This window comes from Dromiciops gliroides, chromosome 2 (assembly GCF_019393635.1).
Source record: "Dromiciops gliroides isolate mDroGli1 chromosome 2, mDroGli1.pri, whole genome shotgun sequence".
Taxonomy (NCBI): domain Eukaryota; kingdom Metazoa; phylum Chordata; class Mammalia; order Microbiotheria; family Microbiotheriidae; genus Dromiciops; species Dromiciops gliroides.
Window position 1 is genome coordinate 68,553,691 of NC_057862.1, and position 16,509 is coordinate 68,570,199.

The following is a 16,509-nucleotide window of genomic DNA, read 5'->3' on the forward strand; positions in this document are numbered from 1 at the left end:
AGAGGATACTCGGAGGACACGGGATACTCATGAGAAAAGAAGGGGTGCTCTAGAGATATTGGGAATTGAAGGGACGCTGGGAGATGAGAGATTTGCTCAAAAGAGGTATTGCGTGAGGGATAATTCTAGGTGGACACTGAGGGTGTCCACTAGGGTGTAGTGTCCCCCACCCCCACCCCCACCCCCGCCTCCACTTAGCCCTGCCCACGGTCACGACGTAGTTCTCTCCCCTTTGCTCCCCTCTGCCTTCGCCCCTGCAGCAGCAGCAGCTTTCCAGGTAGTAGTGCCCCGTCCTCCACTCCGGCTCAGCCCCAAGCCAGCTCCTAGGAGGATCTCCCTGGTAGGTAAGCCTGGGCTGGTGGGGGAAGGGGCGCGACCACCAGGTACACAGGGAATGGGGAGAGGATGGACCCGGGGAAGGAAGACTGGGGGACTGGCTACAGGTGGGTGTGGTTGTGGCCCCGCCCCAGCGCCTTCATTGGCTGGTACCCCAGTGTTCTAAGAGGGGAGGGGTCTTTTGCTTTGCTGTTTGAGCCCCCGAGTCCACAAAGCGAAATGTCTCCTGCGTCAAACTGCTCTCTCTCACACACACACACACACACACACACACACATTCCCTCTTTCTCCACGGCTCAGTCTCCAACCCCCAACCCTGACACTCCTTTCTGGGGTCCAACCCCTCCCCCTGCTCTCCCGGGATCGGGGTGTGGGGGGGAATGGGGGGGAATTAGTCCTTCGGCTAAAAGCGCCCTTTGGGGAATAGAGGCAGAAGGTTCCCGGGATGGGGTCTTAGATTTGGGCCTCACCAGTGAAAAGGGATGATGCTGAGTGACGGATCGAGGATCTCCGGGGTCCTAAGGGTCTTTCCCTCAGATTGGGAACTGCAGCAGGTGGCATCGGGCTGCTGAAGGGAATAGGTTGGGGCAGGGGCGAGGAGGGGCATGGAGGGACTTAAGATATCCGTCCTGGGTGAATGGCGGACCTTGAGAAGCTGATGTAGCCTCGGTCCTTTCCCCATGATGATGAATAAGACCTGTATGTGTATGTGGCTCTCTATGGGTATTTGTGTGTGTGTGTGTGTGTGTGTGTGTGTGTGTGTGTGATTGCACAGGAGAGGATTAAGACCCTTCTCAGTTCCTAGGAACCTAGATATAAGAGTGGAAAGTGGAGGCCTTACCTCCTTATGTTTAGACTCTTCTTGGTAGCAGGTATTGGATTGTATTTATGTACCAAGTGACTGGCATATAGTAGGTGCTTAATGCTTGTTGGTTGTTTCTAAGTAAATAGAAGCATCCCATGGAAAAGAGATGTTCCTGTCTACATTTATCAATCACTTCCTCCTATTCCTGGCTCTTGTGACTGTCAAGGAAGATCCCTGTCTAGCTGTCTCCCTTCTAAGTTCACCCCATGTGGGATGGTTGGGTGAGTGAATCTATGTCCTATGGCCAGGCAGGAGGCCAGAACTCTTGGCTGGCTGCCTGGTCCAGCCCAGGGACCCTAAAGCTATAGAAAAAGGAAGGAGGCAGGCCAAGCACTACGCCTGCTTCTGTTGCATAACCTGGCTCATATATTGTCTCTGGATGTGTCTCTATGGGAGGTGGGGGTGGGGGTATTGTCCAAGGAAATTAGAAAATACAGAGTCAAAGAAAATGATAATGTCTGTCTAAAGTTCTGTGATTTTCTCCAGACCCTTATATGTCAAAAATGAGATTAAAGATGTAATCACCAAAGTCTGGAAGGAGTGGCACAGGAAAAACTTGGTGTAGAACAGCAAGGTTTAAGTTCAGTACAAGTTGCCTTTGAGGTTGCAATGAATTAGCTGGTGCTTCCTTTGTGTAAATTAATTTATATTTTCTATATAAAATCACTAGCCCTTCGCTGTCTTGGAAACACTTCAAGGTCAGACAGACCCAGAGAAACTGGTTGTGGTTGTTGTAGTTGTTGTTTTTCCAGGAAAGCACTCCCTTTGGAGGGGAAACATTTCCCCAGCATCCCCCCTGGCCTCCCAGGCCTGGAGGTAGCCCCCAAACATGGGACACAACAGGGCAGAGCAACGGCACAGGAACACAGCTGTAGATCTTGACACAGCTACACATGAATAAACACGGACACAGTTGCACACATGGCTATAGCCACAGAGAGCAAAGCAGGGAGAACCCAACAAAGTGGAAAACAAAAATACATGAAACTTGCTTATCTCAGCTGGACATAGAAGAGGGTTTCTGTTGATTAATAATAATAAAAGCTAACATTTACATATCGCTTTAAGGTTTACAAAGCATTTCATATAGATTTCCTCATTTGATCCTCAAAACTTTTTGAGACGGGTAATATAAATATTAGTATCCCCATTGTACAAATAGAAAATTGACCAAACAGGCAGAAATCAGAGAGTGTTGCCAACTTGAATCTGTCACTGATCTCCATAGACCAAGTCCTTATAAACAAGAGGACCCTAAAGGGAAAAGAATTAGTCAAGGACCTGTTTATCAATGTCAGTCTTGTAGATGGGCTCCCAGACTGCAGCTCCTGTAGCTGCCCCTTCTTTTCCATCCCTTCGTAGCTGCTACCCCTTCTCCTCCTTCTCTTCTTGGCCTCCCATAGGTCCCTGCTATGATCAAGGCATTCGGTTTTCTCCCCTACCACACTAAATAATTCTAAATACAATTCCCTGTAAGCTGAGTGATTGGATCCAAGTGAGCTCATTGGATCCAAGTGCCCCACTAAAATTAGTGTCCCACTAAAATTCTGCCGAAGCAATCCTTCATTCCGCATTCACCTTGACCAAAGGCACCATAGCCCATCAAGGGACAATATCCTGGAGTAGAGGAAGGGGATCCCAAGTCCAGACCCTCTGACTTCCATGAACTGCCAAGTGCCCAACTGTCCCACCCTGGAGATAGGGAGATACTGTGATCTCAGGAGCAACAGGCAGCATCTGTTCCCATCTGCCCAATTTACATGGGGAACCTTATTGACTAAGAAGGAAATCTTGGCTTAAAACCAAGTGCTGGATCAGCCATCTGTCCAGAGCCCAGAGCCCAGAGCTGGAAACCGACATACATAAAGGACCGAGTCAACAAAATCCCCTATAGACTGAAGAGTGCCCATTATATGCAAGCGAACGTGTTTTCAGTTGCAAAGGCAATGATTCTAGGCCAGAATTCATGCTCATGCTGCTCTATCATGTCTCCTAGCTGAGGAGAGTTAGTCATTATAATTGCTGGGAAAATCTGGTATCAGATGATTTCACTTGGAACCTATAAAATAGTAACTTTTAAACAGTAACAATAAGAAGAGTTAGCATAGAAATACACTCATTTTTTTTCATTTGAATCTTATAAAAATCCAGGGAGGAAGGGAGGTGCTACAGATATCCTTTTGTTTCCAAAGACTTGTAAACTTCATTAATGTAGGGAACTCTTGGTGAGGAAATCCCCTCTGCCAAAGCAGACTGGTCTGCTTGCAAATGTATAATCTTTGAGAACTTAGCTGGAGGTTTTGTGATTTGCCCATGGTCACTTAGTCTACACCAGAGGTGGACTTGAAGCCAGGTCTCCCTGACTGTATGTCATCAGATTACCTCTCTACTGATATTATTATCCCTATGTCACAATTAGGCAGTCTGATCTAGTGCATAGAGGGCCTCCCTTGAATTCATGAAGACCTGAATTCAAATCCTGCCTCTGACACTAGTAGGGTGGTCCTGAGGAAGTCACTTAACCTCTAAGTGCCTCAGGCAACTCTCTAAGACTAATCTGTGAAATGGGTACTAACCTACATAAATAGAAGGATCTCTCTAAAGAAATGAAATCACAGGTCCTGTGCAAAAATTAATTGTTTACAGATGATGAAACTGAGGGTCAGAGAAGGTAAGTGATTTGTCTATGATCACACAGTAAAGAGCACAAGTGAAGTTCAGCTTAGATCTCCTCAGATTCAAAGTCCCAAGAAGGGGTATATATATAGATATAGATATATAGATATGTATGTATGTATACACACACACACACACACACACACACACATATATGACTTTGGGTTAAGTGAAATTTTACGAGTGTAAGATGGGAAAAGATGGAAACCATTGTTACCTCCCCAGTCAACCAGATCCATCCCCAGGAGCTCAGAACTCCACTGTCTACTCTTCTACCCACACCTTTACAAAAGGATTCACATTGCAGGGTCCCCCTCCCCCCCACTTTAGTATGTTGTTGTTGTTCAGTCATGTCCAACTCTTTGTGACCCCATATGAGGTTTTTTCAGCAAAGATACTGGAGTGGTTTACCATGTCTCCAGTTCATTTTATAGATGAGGAAATTGAAGCAAACAGGGTGGAGTAACTTGTCCAGGATCACACAGCTAGTAAGTGTCTGAGCCCAGATTTGAACTCGGGAGGAGTCTTTCTGACTCCAGGCCCAGCACTCCATCCACCATGCCACCTAGCTGCTCTTGTGCATACCCCATTGTTCCTGGAAAGGAAATGTTAAGAGCACAATTAAGATAATAAATGGAGGGAATCCTTGTAGGATTTAAGATTCCAAACCAGGAGATGCAAAATGATGTCTAATCATTCCAGATACACTTCATGGGAGTGAGGTCTGGTCTTTAAAGGCAGTAATTTGGTGATTAAGATGTTGGGCAGGTTAGCCACTAAATGATGAATTCTCTAATATGTGGCCTTGGCCACATATATGTGATCTGGATCATTGAAGGAAATAGTCCACACAGATGGCTCAAAGGTTGTTAAAAGGCAAAGATAGAGATTTCTAATGGATTGATATTCAGGAGACTAGAAGGTGGTATCATTGATTCATTTTTTAAAGTTTCCTAGTGGGGCAGCTAGGTGGCGCAGTGGATAAAGCACCAGCCCTGGATTCAGGAGGACCTCAGTTCAAATCCACCCTCAGACACTTGACACTTACTAGCTGTGTGACCTTGGGCAAGTCACTTCACCCTCATTGCCCCACAAAAACAAACAAAAAACAAAACAAAACAAGTTTCCTAGGAAAGGCATTAAGCGCTCAGAGCTCCTGACATAATCACTCCAAAAAAAACTCCAAACACAGCCATAAGACAACTCCTGGAGCAAGATGTTGGGCAGTGTGTTCCAAGCCTAAGATGGAGAATAGGAGGTTTTGAAGTTATAAGACAGCTGGAAAGGGATAGAGTATCTGAGAAACTAAAAGTGTACTATATGGAAAAGGAAGAGGTCGGGGACATAAAGACAGGTGGCTTCAGCAATCTATGTTGCTCACCCTCAGATTAGCAGAGCCCATGTGACCCCAGAGGCGTTTTGGGTAGTGTTTATGGCCCCTGCTTGGGAGTAGGGCAGAGCGGCACAAGGAGGGAGAAATGGATCCTTAGAATTTGATGTGAGAGGTGTTCTGCCACAAGACCCCTGCCAACTGGGAAGTATCACTAAGTATTACCAGGGTCAGCAGCAGTGTATTTCCATAACGTAGGATGAAATATTTAATAAGTTAAAGTTTTATAAAGCTTAATTGGAGCGAAATGAAAAAATAATGGCTCTAATTTCCCCAGAAGTAATTGAGTTCAGACTGATACCTTTTTCACCCTGAGGTGAGGGGACATAGACAGCCCAAAGAAACTCTAGTTTTCTGTTTTTCAGGTTTGGACAGGGGACACACAAATCACCAAACCCCACATCAACACTAACTTCATTGCCTTCCCCACTTCCTTTTCTGTCCCCTTGCTTAAGACTCATCTGTTCTGTGAAGCTTTCCCTATTAATCTTATCCCATGAAAATCTTCCATGAATTGCTATAGCATTTAGGGACACAGCCTGAACCACAATATCTCTCACTTGCTTTTATATCCTTAAAATTATTTTCTAGCAGTTTCATGCCATTAAGTCTCAAGGGAAGAAAGCAGCATCTTATCTTGTAATTTCTGACTCTATGAGTCTCCCCTCCTCCTAAGTGCTCATCCTGCCTCTTCTTGAAGACCTCCAAGCACATGTGTTGGGGTAGGGGACTCACTAGCCCTCAAAGCAGCCCATTCATTACACTTTTGGCCAGTTCTGATTGTCAGGAATTTTTCCCAGACATATAGCTTCAAGTTGCCTCTTGACAATTTCCACCCTTTGTTCCAGGTTCTGCCCTCTGAGGCAAGCAAAGCAAGTCTTTTTCTTTCTTTTCTTTTCTTTTCTTTTCTTTTCTGGCAGGGCAATGAGGGTTAAATGACTTGCCCAGGGTCACACAGCTAGTAAGTGTCAAGTGTCTGAGGCTGGATTTGAACTCAGGTCCTCCTGAATCCAAGGCTGCTGCTTTGTCCACAAGCAGAGCAAGTCTTAATCCCTCCAATGCATGACAGCCTTTCAAATAACTGAAGGCATCTATCATATCCCTCCTTAATTTTTTCTTCTCCAAGCCTAGCATCTCCAGTTCTTTCAACTGTTCCACATAGAACATGGGTCACAGCCCATTGGACACCCTGGTCTCCTTCCTCTGAACATCCTTCTCTTAAAGTGAAGCAAATGTATATATAACACAACATAATCAAGAACACAATAAAACAAAGTAATCCAAAGCCAAATGTAAATTATCTTGGGATTATTCATCATTTTACATTTAGCACCACCCTTTTTTTCCACTGGGAGTTAACTCTATTAATTGTTTGATCAAAGTGATATTTAAGGAAGATTAATCTGAGAAGGATGAATTAGAAGGAAAAAATATGAGAGTCAAGGAGTCCAGTCCAATTAGAAGACTACTGTGAAAGTCCAGGCAAGAGGTAAGGAATGAGGGCCTGAACTAGAATAGTGGCCAATGGCCCAGGATGAGTGTGAAAAACATAATGAAAGCAGAACTTCCAGTTTTTAGTGGAATGATGGTAACATTATCAGAAACAGAGAAACCAGGATAGAGAACCAGCTTGGAGAGATAAAAGGAACCAATCGCATTTGGGACAATAGCCAAGAGATTCCTGGAAAAATATTTCTGTAAAGAATATGAAAAGAAAGCCAATGTCCAATGTGAGCTAATTTACCATAAATGTCAACAATAAAAGTGTTGGATTTCATTTTGTTTTGTTTTGTTTTTTTTTATTTTGTTGGGGTCAAGAAAGGATGATCAAGGAAGGAATTCTGTCCTGCCTGTTAGGGATGGGAATATGATAATGGATGATGAAAAGAAGACAGAAATACTTGACTCCAATTTTGCTTCTTTTCTCTATCAAAGAGTATAATCATCATACTCAAAAAAATATATAATGGAAATGCTTTCTAGGCAATCAAAACTCAAGATAAATAAAATTATGCTGAAACCCCCTAGCTTCCCTCTGTGAGTACAAGTCATTTGGCCCAGAAAAACAATATTCCTGGGTAAGGAAACAAATTGTAGGTGTCATTGCTGAGAATAAAACAAGCTCCTGGAGACTTTCTAAAAGGGAGAGAAGGCTTTTTCCTTCAAAACTAGAGGCCAGTGAGCTTGATGTTCTGGTAAAAGTCTAGAATGAATTATTAAAGGAATGGTTTGTAATAACTTAGAAAGAAAGGAGGTGATCCCTAACAGCCAACCTAGAATTATTAAAAACAAGAAAGGCCATACACCCCCAAAAGAGCTAAAAGACAGAAGTAAATGTCCCATACATACCAGAATATTTGCAGCAATACTTTTTGTGGTAGCAAAGAACTAGAAACAAAGTAGATGCCATTGATTGGAGAATGGTTAAATAAGTAATAATACATAAACAGAATGGAATATGTGCTATAAGAAACTTAAGAATTCAAAGAATCATGGGGAGACTTACATGAATTGATGGAGAGTAAAATAAGCAGAATTAGAAAAACAATATTCATAATAATTACAAAAATGTAAATGAAGGGGAAAAAAAGCAAAAAAAAAAAAAACACCTGAATTCCATGCAATTATAATGACCAAGAAGCCTGAACCTAGACAGAAAGTGAGAAAATGTACCTGCCTCCCTTCTTTGAAAAGGCAGAAGACTGGGTATAGAATATTGCATATACTGTCAGGCTGTTCTGTTGATTGGTTCTTCTGAACTATTTTATTCTTTATTCTTTGTTACAAGGGATGGCTCCCTGGGCAGGGTAAAGGAACGTATATATTAAAAAATGAAGGTGATATACAGACCAAACATGTCCTTTTGTAAAACTATTTAAAAATAAGGTATGCTGGGTGATATGCATTCTTTTTTATGGGATTATGTAGATCAGAAGAATGCCAAGGACAAAATATATCTGGATTTTAGCAAAACATTTTGACAAACTCCCTCAATGATACCTTAGTGGAGAAGATGGAGAGATATGGACTATGTGAAAATCAAATTAGATGGACATAGAACTGGTTGAACATCATCAACTTGGATAGATGTCTCTAGTGGAGCACCCTAAGAATCTGTCCTTGACATGGGTATTTTAAATATCTTTGTCAATGTCTTGAATAAAAGTATATAATATTTATTAAAATGTTAAATACCACAAAACTGGTAGAGAGAATTAATAAAGAATGTAACAGACTGAAACAGTAGGCTAAAAACCTAAGAAGGTGAAATTTAATAAGGAAAAAATGGAAAGACCTGCATTTGGGGTGTTTTTTTTTTAATCTACCACATGAGTACAGAATTGGACAGGAGTCGGGGGAGGGGGGAGGATAGAGAGGAAGGGAGATGTAGCTAGAAGGCACTTCACGTGAAAACAAAAAAGTCTTAGACTTTCCACTAGTCTGTTAATTCAATACAAGCCAACAGTATGCTATGAGTCAAAAAAGTGTGGGTGTGGGCAGCTAGGTGGCGCAGTGGATAGAGCACTGGCCCTGGATTCAGGAGGCCCTGAGTTCAAATCCAGCCTCAGACACTTGACACTTACTAGCTGTGTGACCCTGGGCAAGTCACTTAGCCCCAGTTGCCTCACCAAAACAAAAACAAAAACAAAAAAAGTGTGGGGTTTTGTGAACTTAGCCTACATTATTAAAAACATTGTTTTGAGCAAGGGAAGTGGTATTTCTCCTGTATTTGACTTAGTCAGACCCCATCTGGAGTATTTTGTCCAATTTAAGGTCCCACCTTTTAGAAAGAGATATTAACAAACATGAGAAGATAAGATAGGGATAGGGACCAAATCTGTGCTTTTATTAGTATAGGGAGCATTCAGGTGAAAAAACTTCCTCTATTAATGCTGGTCAATACCTTCTCTGCAACTTACAGTCTTATAGAGTTGCCCAGAGCACTAAGAGATTAAGTGAATTTCCCAGGGTCACACAGCTAGAATGTGTCAGAGGCAGGATTTGAACCCAAGCCTTTCTGACCAGCTCCATATCGGATCCAAAATACAACTAAATATATGTAGAGACAAATACATATAGTAGGCTCTGCACAGGAGGCAAGATAATTTTAAATACACTAAGGGATCACTTTTCAAGAACTGTTTCTGAATAAGTCTACCCTATTTTCAACATTCCCAGAAAATAGCTGTCCAGCCACCATTCAAAGACCACTACTACTACCCATTACATTTCAGTGCCACTATAACTGTTAGGAAGTTGCTCTGGGCCACACCTAACTTAGGCCAGTGATTCAGGCACAGGATTGGAACACCATGAGACATTCTTAGATGGTGTAGCATTTGAGAAAAGGAGGTTTTGGGGCAGCTAGGTGGCGCAGTAGATACAGCACCGGCCGTGGAGTCAGGAGGACCTGAGTTCAAATGCAGCCTCAGACACTTGACACTTACTATCTATGTGACCCTGGGCAAGTCACTCAACCCCAATTGCCTCACACACACAAAAAAAAAAAAAAGAAAGAAAAAAGGAAAAAAGAGAAAAGGAAGTTTCCTTTACCAAGGATATTAAGCACCAATTCGGGTAGCCACAGCTCCCCACACCTCCAGTTGTGCCATTTGGGTTTAAAGGTAGTAACAAGCCTGACAAGCCTCTAATTCTTTGTGTCTGGACTTTTCTATCAGGAAGCTATATCAGTGGTCTTAACCTTCATCCTCTGGAAGGAAGTAAGGCATCCTTATGTGCAGTCATTATGCTAAGCTCTTTACCAATATCTCATGTGACCCTCATGATAATCCCAGGAAGTAGATGTTATTACTATCACCATTTTACAATTGTATCTATCCACTGTGCCACCAAGCTGCCTCTAAGCAGTGGATCAAGTGAGTCTTTTGTTTTTTGTGTGTTTTTTTTGGATCAAGTGAGTCTTGAAGATAGTTTTGTTGTCTGCATGAGGTAGCTGTTGCTTCCCTGACAAAAGGTTTTCTTTTTTCCCCCTGATATCTGATATCTGCCTTTGATGCTTCCATCCATTGCACCTTGTAGAGCCAAGCAAAACAGATCAAACTTTTTTTCACATGAAAGGTCTTCAGATACTTAAATACAGCAATTATATCTCCTCTTCCCTTGGGTAAACATCATCATTTCCTAGAATCAGTCCCTCTAATCCCTTCAACATTCTGCTTACTCCTCTTTGGATGCACTCTGACTTACAATGATGTCCTCCCAAAAATGTGACACCCAGACCTAGAGCATAGAAGAGCTCTAGATGTTATCTAACCAGAAAGGAGAACAATGGGACCATCCTCTCCCTCATTTTGTTCACTAAGGTTTTCTGAATGCAGACTAAGGTTACATTCTCTCTGGGGGCTGTCATGTCACCCTATTGTTTGTTTTGTGTGTGTGGTTGTTTTTTATGGGGGGCAATGGGGGTTAACTGACTTGCCCAGGGTCACACAGCTAGTAAGTGTCAAGTGTCTGAGGTCAGATTTGAACTCAGGTCCTCCTGCATCCAGGGCCGGTGCTTTATCCATTGCACCACCTAGCTGCCCCCCCACCCTATTGGTTTATATAGGGTTTAGAGTTCATTGAACCCCCTAGATATTTTTCACCTGAACTATTTTCTAGATTCTCCCTTTCTGTACTTATGCAGTTTATTTTGTTAATACAAGTATAAGACTTCACATTTATCCCTATTAGAGTTCATTGTACTCGTTTTTTAGCCCATTGTTCTAGACTGCCAAGATATATTTGGATACTGATTTTGTCATCCAATGTGTTAGCTATCTCTTTCCATTTTGTGTCATGTGGAATTTTGATAAGTATTCCCCCCAAAATGAAAAATATCACAGATGGTACTATTACCCAAAAAAGGCAACTGAAAAGACATCAGCAACTATGAACACATTTGCTGGCTTTCTCATCTCTAAAAAGTCTTTATGAGAATTACATATATGCATATGGAAGATATTCTTGATGAAAATATTAGAGGCTTTCACATATGATTTTCCATAGCAGAACACATCTTTACAGTTACACAATTGCTTGAGAAATATAGAAAACACAAGATATAGCTGTATTTTTTTAACAACCAAAAAGAAATTAACTTGGTAAAGCAAATTGTAGACATAACAGCTCTCTTCTTAAAAAGTACATTCTGCTCACATATTAATATCATAAAGTATTTCTTAATAGATGCAATCCTAAGGCCACCTTGTACAATAATCTCCTCTGATTATCAATATCCAATAAAGCATAAAACATAGATGTTTGCTAAAGGTGTTGGCTCGAGTCATAGAGAAAACATGGAGTCTAAATGGTAGAATGATTCCACATAGATAGTGAGGTTCTCCAGATGCTCCTGTTGGCAGATAACATGCTAATTGCATCAAACCTTAAAATTTCAATGAGATCTATGATGACTCAAAAAATACCAACCTGGGGGCAGCTAAGTGGTGCAGTGGATAAAGCACCGGCCCTGGATTCAGGAGGACCTGAGTTCAAATCCAGCCTCAGACACTTGACACTTACTAGCTGTGTGACCCTGGGCAAGTCACTTAACCCTCATTGTCCTGCCAAAAAAAAAATAGATGCCAACCTAACGATCCACAATGGGATAAAAACAAGAGGATAATGATGCAAATTGTCCAGATTATGAGATGTGGTTAAATTGGAGAGCCAAGATCACTGACCCATTCTCAATCACTGCCTTATCATCTCAGAGGGGTTTGCATAACTCAGTGAAACTGTGAGCAGGGTTACCCAAGATGGACAGGTCATACTGGAGAATTCTGACAAAAGGTGATCCACTGGAGAAAGGAAATGGCAAACCACTCCAGTTTCTTTGCCAAGAAAAACCCATGGACAGTATTAAAATTTGCCTGGTGTGCTATGGTCCATGGGGTGGCAGAGTCAGACATACCTGAACAACTGAATGACAACAAAGCATGTATATTTTATCTAGGACTACAGAGGGACAATAGCTGGGTCAAGAACTGGAAAAGAGAAGAGTGGGTTGTAACCCTATTGGAAAATTACAAAATCTCGGAATAGGGAAGAAGCTCATAGGCCATCTAGTCAAACTCATGCCTAAACGAGAATTTTCTCTACTATATATCAAACAAATGATCATGAAAGCTTTCTTTGAATATCTCCAATGAAGATTAAATTGCTTCTTGCCAACTTCCAGCCACTTCTCTTAGTTTTGTCTTCTTTACCCAAGTAGAGCAAGTCATCTCTCTTCTACATTATAGCCTATCAAATACTGGAAAACAACTATCATGTTCCCTCCCTCCCCAGTCTTTTCTTCTTCAGTCTAAATATCCCCAATTGCTTCCTTTCATTCTCATATGGCATGATCTCAAAGTCTTTCACCATCCTGGTTGCTCTCGTCAGGATACTTTCTAGTTTATCAATGTCCTCCCTAAACAATGACATCTAAAATGAAACACAATACTCCAGGCAAAGTCTAACAAGGACAAAGTTCATCATTTCTATGATCTTAGTCTGTTATAATGCCTCTCTCAAAGCAGCCTAAGATCAAATTAGTTTTATTAATTGCTATGCCACACAGTTGACTCATATTAAACTTTTATTTTTTCACTAAGAACTCCAGATCTTTTTAGACAAATTGCTACTATCCTCACCTCACTTATCTAGAATTTGTGAAATTCTTTTAAACCCACATGTAATACCTTATATTTATTCCTGTTAAAGTTAATCTTATTTTATTTTGCTAGTAACTAGATGACACAGTAGATTGGTAGACCAGGAGTAAGGAAGACCTGAATTCAAATTCAGCCTCAGACACTTATTAGTAGTGTGATGATAGGCAAATCATTTAACCTCTGTCTGCCTCAGTTTCCTCATCTGTAAAATAGGGATAATATTATCACCTATCTCCCAGGGTAATTTCAAGGATCAAATGAGATAATATTTGTAAATCCCAAATCTTAAAGAGCTACACAAATGCTAGGCATTATATTTTTCTGGAATGACTATGTTATCTAACTTGTTATTTATCCTTCCCAGATTTATGTAAATTCAACATTTAATAAGCATGTCACCACTACCTTTATCAAGCCATTGATAAAAAAATATTAAAAATCAAAAGGCCAAGCACAGATCTCAGAATACTGCAATGAGGAGCCTAATCTGAGTAGTCAACAAATTGTTGACTGTTTTTTAGGCACAGCCTTTGTACTAGCTCTGAATCTCCCTAATGGTGCTACCATTGAGCTCTGTCCATGTTTTACACAAGAATGATGTGAACACCTTTGCAAATTACTTTTCCAAAATCTAAGTAAACTAAATCTTCAGCATTTCCCTGATCTACCAATTTTTTTCCAATTACATGTAAAGATAGTTTTCAACATTCATTTTTGCAAGATTTTTAGTTCCAATTTTTTTCTCCCTACTTTCCCTTCCCCCTCCCCAAGACAGCAAGCAATCTGATATGTTATACAGTACAATCATGTTAAACATATTTGTACATTAGTCATGCTGTAAGAGAAGAAAAAGAACAAAAGGGGAAAAAACACAAGAAAAAAAACAACAACAAAAGTGAAAATAGTATGCTTCGATCTGCATTCAAACTCCATAGTTCTTTTTCTGTATGTGAAAAGTGAGTCTTTTGGAATTGTCTTAGATCATTGTATTGCTGAGAAAAGCTGAGTCTATCACAGTTGATCATCATACAATGTTGCTGTACAATGTTCTCCTGGTTCTGCTCACTTCACTCAGCATCAGTTCATGTAAGTCTTTCCAGGTGTTTCTAAAATAAGCCTGCTCATCATTTCTTACAGCAAGCACAATAGTATTCCATTACATTCATCGACTACTTGTTCAGCCATTCACCAACTGATGGGCATCCCCTCAATTTCCAATTCTTCGCTACCACAAAAAGAGCAACTATAAATATTTTTGTACATGAGGGCCTTTTCCCTTTTTTATGATCTCTTTAGGATGCAGACCTAATAGTGGTATTGCTGAGTCAAAGGAGTAAACCAATTGTTTTTAAAGTAATAAAGTTCTATGACCTCTTCTGAATTATGCCATGTTGACATTTTGTAATCATTGCTTCCTTTGCTAGATGTTCACTAACCATCATTTTGATCATTTAGTTTAGAATTTTGTCAAGAATTCAACTAAAACTCGCTGTTCCATAATTTGCAGACTCAATTCTCTATTCTTTTTAAAAAATTGGTACATTTCCCCTTCTCTAATCCTGTGGTCCCTCTTCCATTGTCTGTTAAAAGATCTATTTTTAAACTGTATTTCATAAAAAAAAAATTGTAAGACAATGAGGGTTAAGTGGCTTGCCCAGGTTCACACAGCTAGTAAGTGTCAAGTGTCTGAGACCAGATTTGAACTCAGGTCCTCCTGAATCCAGGGCCAGTGCTTTATCCATTGCACCACCTAGCTGCCCCATCAATTTTATTTTGACAAGTCAATCACTTACCACTAAATCTACCCATAGTATGTTACCATAAATATATCCGTAGTACTGGTCTAGAGCGGACCGACCACCACAGGTCTTCAATAGCCAGCTTCAGCTGTGGCATCAATGGTTCCAAAGTTGAACAGAGCAAGAACACAGTTAGTTTACCAGATAACTGGAAGCCAGTGAATCAATTACTGTGGCAAAGTTCTATCAAGTCATGGCTTGATAGGAGTAACCACCAAAATTACAATCCTGCTCCAATGAAATGGAGTTGTAGAACTCAGACACAAAAGTCCTAGTCAGGTGTTTTGGAATGTCCCCCCAAGTCAGCCGGCTAGGTTCATAGGCCTGTTGTTTTCAGGGTGTAATTTCAGTGAACTCATTTATTTTTCAGTCGTGTCTGACTCTTCGTAACCCCATTTGAGGTTTCTTGGCAAAGATACTAGAGTGGTTTACCATTTCCTTCTTCTAGTCATTTTACAGATGAGGAAACTGAGGTTAGCAGGATTAAGTGACTTACCTCAGGGTCATGCAGCTAGTAAGTGTCTGAGGACAAATTTTAAAACTCAAGTCCCCCTGACTTAGGGCTAGTGGCTCTATCCACTGCACCACCTAGCTTCCCCAAATGATATTTCTTAACCAAAGGAAGAAAGTCTATTTTAACCTCAGTCATTTGGAAACATTGGTCATTGTATTAGACCTAAATTCTGATATATTACAGTATTGACTTCCACTAAATTGCTATAATCATTGTGGGCAAAACAGCATTGCAGTGTCTGGAGATCAAGTCTCACAGAAATAGGATGACTCAGGGTTCAAGGTCTTATTCTAAGTCACTTACCCTTTCCAGGAAACCCTTAGGATTCTGAAAGTTGAAGATCAGGTAGATCTGCATTGGTAGAGGTACTTTCATCACTGAGAGTTCCTGGTGCCAATAAAATCAAAATCCTGGTTTGCTTGTATTTTCATTCACTGTTGTGTTGTTCAATTTTTCTAACTGTATCAGTTCAAAGAAGTTTTCCCATACTTTTCTGAATTATGCATATTTGTCATTCTTTATGGCACAATACTATTATTATAATGTACTGAGACAAAATATGCAGTAAATAGATTGCTAGACTTGGAATCAAGAAGACCTGAGTTCAAATTCCAATTTTCACATTTATAATCTGTGTATGACATTAGTCAGGTGACTTGACTTTTCTTAGTCCTAGTTACCTCATTTATAAAATGGGGACTATGTCAAATAATAGTTGAGTGGGAACATTCTTCTTTTACCCATGGACTTACTGAGATAACTTCTAGCAATTCTGCATTACAAATAATGCTAGTCCTTGGTTTTAGATAAGTACTTTTGATTATATTAAGGAAAGACTTTTTCATTCCTTTTTTTTGTTTTTGTTTTTTTTTGCGGGGCAATGGGAGTTAAGTGACTTGCCCAGGGTCACACAGCTAGTAAGTGTCAAGTGTCTGAGGCTGCATTTGAACTCAGGTACTCCTGACTCCAGGGCTGGTGCTCTATCCACTGCGCCACCTAGCTGCCCCTTTCATTCCTATTTTAACAGAGATGAGTTATGTATTTTGTTGAATGTTTTTATATATCTATTAATGTAATCATGTGATTGGTTGAGCTATTTTTTATGTTTACTAGTTAAATGTTTTCCTAATGATGAACTATCACTGCCATCCCTAGCATAAATCATAATTGAACATAATGAATATTTTTGGATGTATTGCTGAATCTTGTTAAAATTTTATATACTTACATCAATATCCATTAATGATATTGGTTTTTAATTATCTTTC

At 40.5% G+C, this 16,509-nt stretch overlaps 1 protein-coding gene across 1 annotated transcript in view; it reads left to right on the forward strand.

The window, feature by feature from the left end:
• The first annotated feature begins 294 nt into the window (after positions 1–294).
• Positions 295–16,509, forward strand: part of CELF6 (CUGBP Elav-like family member 6) — a 133,679-nt gene continuing 117,464 nt past the window's right edge. Inside the window, exon 1 of the mRNA XM_043981772.1 lies at positions 295–344. The gene's annotated coding sequence lies outside the window, so the exon portion shown is untranslated. The remainder of the gene's footprint in view (positions 345–16,509) is intronic.